The sequence below is a fragment of the Miniopterus schreibersii genome (genome assembly GCF_964146895.1).
Source record: "Miniopterus schreibersii genome assembly, chromosome: 4".
Taxonomy (NCBI): domain Eukaryota; kingdom Metazoa; phylum Chordata; class Mammalia; order Chiroptera; family Miniopteridae; genus Miniopterus; species Miniopterus schreibersii.
In genome coordinates this window covers 90,662,379-90,667,416 of record NC_138105.1, presented here as the reverse complement: position 1 = coordinate 90,667,416, position 5,038 = coordinate 90,662,379, and the positions used below count along the sequence as shown (strand labels likewise).

General features: G+C 46.9%; 1 pseudogene across 1 annotated transcript; it reads right to left on the bottom strand.

Annotated features, from left to right (window-relative positions):
• Positions 1-3,742: 3,742 nt before the first annotated feature.
• LOC308556524 (ATP synthase-coupling factor 6, mitochondrial pseudogene) lies at positions 3,743-4,069 on the bottom strand (annotated as a pseudogene). Its single transcript has one exon. The product of its transcript is annotated as an ATP synthase-coupling factor 6, mitochondrial pseudogene (transcript).
• Between the last annotated feature and the right edge of the window lie 969 nt (positions 4,070-5,038).

Here is a 5,038-nt window from a genome sequence, read left to right as displayed (position 1 = left end):
TACAGCAATGTTCAACAAATACTACAACGTTTAGCAAAAAGAATAAAGTGCCAGAAATGCACACAGTATGAGTCTATTCATACAAAACTGAAGAAAACAGACAGTTGGGGTGTGAGGTTAGCCTGTCATTTCGTATCGGGTGTGTGGCAGGGGCAGGGCAGATAACGCACCTGTCCCTTCATACGCTGTCAGGGACAAGGCTTTACACCTGCCACATCTGATGTAGACAGCGCATGGCCCAGGAAGCAGGAGCTCTGACCTGGACGCGATAACCGAATGCGACTGGATTGTCTTTCTTAGACAATGGCATGGAAAGAAGGGTGCTCTGAGATGCCCAGGAGCCAAAGGAACAAAGTAGGGCAAAGATGCCTAACAGTTCACCAAAATCTGTGCTCCGCTTCCCCCCAGTGTGGCGTTGGCTCAGAGAAGTAAGCAGACGGTCAGCCAGCGGCCGCATTTTCCACTTTTGCTTACCACTGGGTGCGGCCCTGTGACTAAGTTCTAGCCCACAGATGGTGAAGAGAACTGAAGACTATTACTTCCAGAACAGACACATGAAGGCCTCCCACACAGTGCTCCACGCATCTTCTTTTCACTTTTCAGATGGCTAGAATGAAGGGGACTCCCCAGGGTGACATAAAAACTGTTTGTTAAAAAAAATTAGGCCTCCACCAGCCCAGGTCCCCGAATAACTGTCTGGATACAAGCCATCCCCTCCAAGCTCTCCACCTGCCAGTACAATTATGTGAACAAGGAAGAAACTCCTATGGTATCAGAACCACCATTCATTTCAGGTATATTTGTTAGAACAGGGAGCCTACGCTAACTAACGCAGGGAGTACAAATAGTACCTACCCCACAGTGTGGTTCTGGAAATTAAATAAAGTCATGAAAAAAACCAGCAAAACCTTAGCACAGTTCCTTGCCCATCAGAAGCACTCAGTGGGTGTTAGCTTAGTAAGTACCCAGGAAATTATGACAAGGACCTTAGAGTCTTCAAAATGATTAGCTTCCAAGAGATGAGCTCTTGAAAATAAAAGGAAGTGATTGATGACAGGCCACTGAATCCATTTCTTCCAGCTAATCACTCCTTCCTCCAAAGAATCCTCTGGGCTCGGTTGTATGAGTAGCACAGTAGGCAACTGAGGCACATTTGAGCAATAAGACTGTGAAACAAGCTCAATAGGCGAACCATCAGGGGCAATGACTGACCAGCTGGAGACTCTGCGATGAGTCCCCAACATCAGTGAACAGGCAGGAGGAAGTCACACATGAATATGTGTGCAGAGATCCAGTTATTCCTGCTTTTTCTCTTTCTGCTCAGAGCAAGCTCATGTGCAAACACACACACACACTCTCTCTCTTTTTCTCTCTGATAGATTGCTGCACTGCAGAGAGTATTGGTGACTTTATTGATGAATCTCTCAAATCATCACTAAAACAAAATAAGCTGTTCACTTCACAGCTGGAATCAAATGGAGTGCTGACAGTTGTCGCACCCTTCTCTGATGATAAATGAACCTACCCTGCCTTAATCAGGTCCTTGACCCAAATTCAGATTTATTCCAGTGACCCGGGCAGACCTTTGAGGGGAAAAAAAAAAAAAGCCACACTCACAAACGCCTAATGAAGCTTGTCTCAACTCTTACGACTGCACCCTGTCATTCTAACTATAATTGATTTGCTAAGGTATCTTTTTTTTCCATAATCAGCCTAGTAGACAAAAATACCCAATATAAATTAATCACATTTCTCTTTCCCTCTCACATTTCGCCAGCCCTACTATCCCATGTTTATTTTCAACTTTCTGTAAAACTTCATATGCTCCTTTTTTATGTTGGAATTAAGCAAGTAAGTGTCTGGCCTTTTAGAAGATCTTTGGTAAAAGGATCATAGAGTCACGTAAAGGGAACTTTTTGGTCCCTCAACAATCATTTTTATTAAGGCACAAATATCAATTGATTGAGAGCAACTCTCCTGAACCCTCTTTAAAAATGGTTTGGGCCTGGCTGGTGTAGCTCAGTCAGTTGAGCATCATTCTGTGCACCGAGAGGTCACAGGTTCGATTCCTGGCCAGGGCACAGGGCCGGGTTGGGGACTCCATCCCCAGTAGGGGACATGCAGGAGGCAGTCCATTGATGTTTCTCTCTCATGGATGTTTCTCTCTCTCTCTCCGTCTCCTTTCCTCTCCAAAATCAATAAAAATACATTTTTTTATAAAATGGTTTGGAAGCCACGCCAGAGCTTAGGAAAGAATGCCATGATCAAGTAGCAATGTCTGCAGACAGGGGATGGGGCTTATTAGAACATAGCCCGTGCGTTTATTCTCTGTAGGAGTCAAGGAAAAGAAGAGCACGTCGAAAATTCCAGAAAGCAATGTATCTAGCCTAATGTGCAGAATAGATACAGATACAGATACAGACATAGAATAGACATTGATATGGGTATTATAAGTCTCAGTCCTTCGAAGAAGACGACACAACCACATTTCAAAGCCCATTCCCTGCAATTGCTTATCTTTGAGTGTTTCCTACAACCATCGACTTTAAACTCCGCATGTTGCAAAACACAGAGACAAAATTAAATAACTTACACAGAGAAAAAGAGCTCTTAGGAGAAAGGGACTGAGGTTTCTGTGTTGCTTTCACAGAACCGGACTCCCGGAGAGACCCCGAGCTGGAGATGCTCCTGGAGGCCTCGTGCTCAGCAGCCGCCGGCACGTCTTCCTGCAGCAATGGAAGGTGGATGTTGGCAGGCTGCAGTGACAAGGCCCCATTATCTCCAGGACACGGCATCTCAGGGGGACTCCCAGCGACCGGAGGGTGCAGGGAGTTCCATTCAGCGCGTCTCTGTGCCGGCGGCCTCCTGGCCCGGGATGAAAGCGGAGGAGCCGCCCTGGGGAGGAAGGGCTCCCCCCTTCGAGTGTTTGAACTTCCCTGGGTCTGCGGAGGTCCTGACGGCAGGACCCAGGAAACTCAAAAGGAAAGCCACAAAAGAAGCTACAAATCAAAAGAGGCCTCTCGGCTGAACGGCTCCTGCTGCTCGCATTTCAGCAGGTGCCGCGTCTGAACTGCGAGCAGCACCTCGGCCCCCTCGAGCAGTCAGCACCTGCACCGAGGACTGTGCGCAGCCTGCAGAGGAGGGGCGGCTGCCCCCGAGTCCCCAGCTCCTTTCAGCCGCTCTCCTTCCTTGCTTTTTCTCTTTGTGGGGCTGGGATCAGGGGGGGTTGCTTGTCTATGACTATGGTGCCTTTGGGATAGTGAGGGTCACCCTAAGAACCCCTATATGCACCCATCCCCATGTGAGCCTGCTCTCCCAGACAGCTGTCCCCCCACTTGGGGCCTTTCTTTGCCCGCCCACCACACAAGTCTTCTTCTCCTTTCCGCTGGGTCCTACCCCGTCACTAATTTCGTTACAGGAATTCATGTTGGTCAAAGCTCTCTGGGTTGTACGCAACAGAAACTCACTTCAAACTAAGGAGGAGAAATTTCTGGAAATCATGGAACTGGGTTAGCTCACAAAAATAAAGAGCAGCCTGGCGGGTGTGGCTCAGCGGTTGAGCATCAGACCCCATGAACCAGGCGACAGCAGTTTGATTCCTGGGTCAGGGCACATGCCCGGTTGTGGCTGGATCCCCAGTAGGGGCGTGCAGGAGGCAGCTGATCAATGTATGTTTATTCTGATGCTTCTGATCAGTTGTACACTTGTCTAGGGCAAATTACCAAATACATTTTACATTTCTTCAGGACTGGGGTTTTTCCATGGCTTCAAATTTGGGATCTTCAAATCTGAAGTCAGGGAACGCATTCATGTCTGCTTTACCATACATTTGCTTAAGCTTAAAAAGCTCCCTTTCTAGGTCTTGCTGATACTCTGGGCCATCAACAACAGGCCCTCCAGATGACTGTCGCTTAGTTTTGTATTCCCTAATCTTGTCCAAGAAGAGTCTCTGTACAGGATCAAGCTCCTTATTAAATGCCACTGCTGTAACGCCAGTATTCCTCCTCAAATGGACTGAGATCGCAGACTGGATGACAGAGGAGAACCTGAAGAGCCTCTGAAGAAGCATCGCTATTCTGTGACGGACAAGAAGCGTCTTAGAGCAGTCTCGTGAATATTTATTGAGAATTAAAAAAATCAAAACACACTGGAAATTTTTAAATGTCGACAAAGGTCACAAATACCACAAAAATCCAGAAGAATATCTTAACTTTTTTAAATCAACTGGCTGATAACACTTCTGGAATAAGTTTGCCCTGCTCCTTTTATCTGCTTGGTCTTTGATCCCCTCTCCAAATGACAATAATTTTGTACAGTAATTGTCTCCAAGAGAATAAAAAGCTAGTTCAGTCTTTCTTCTAGAGAGTGGATAGAAATCCATGACTGACAGTGGAAGGCAGAAAACATGCCGCCCCACTCAGGTGTGCTCACTGTTGGCAGGACTGACACCTGTCCTTGCGCTAGTAAGACAGGAGCTCTGGCAAATTACATTTTTTGCGTGATTCCCAACAAAAGAAAAGATACACGGCCTCTTTAAATTTCCTAAACTGTATAATTAGATCTATTCCTCCACACTTCCATTTTGACTAGACGACAATGAAAACAGAATCGTCATCTCAAATTTTTCTATTTCTGATTAGCTCAATGCACAGAATTCTTCCAAAACTTCCTCTCCTCAACTTTCCAGAGACAGCTGACACTCGGAGCTATACGGTCTGATTGTATGTTAACCTGATCACACTTTCCCAGTCTGTCTTCCCACAGGAAAATGACCATGGGCTGCGAGGAGGGAGTGGGGGGGAGAGTAAAGCAGAGCGAGCAGCCCGGAGGCCCTCGAAGCCGTCGGGCCTAGGACGGCAGTGGCTTAGCCTAGGGTAGTCGTGGCAGACACAGGAAATGATCAGGCTCAGACCTATTTTGAAGGGAGAGCTGGTAGGATTTGCTAATTCGATGTGGGAGGCAAGAAGCAGCTGAGGGTGTGCCAAGTAGACAATATGACCATTTTCACATAGCATTACTCCGAGTGCTAATTGAACGA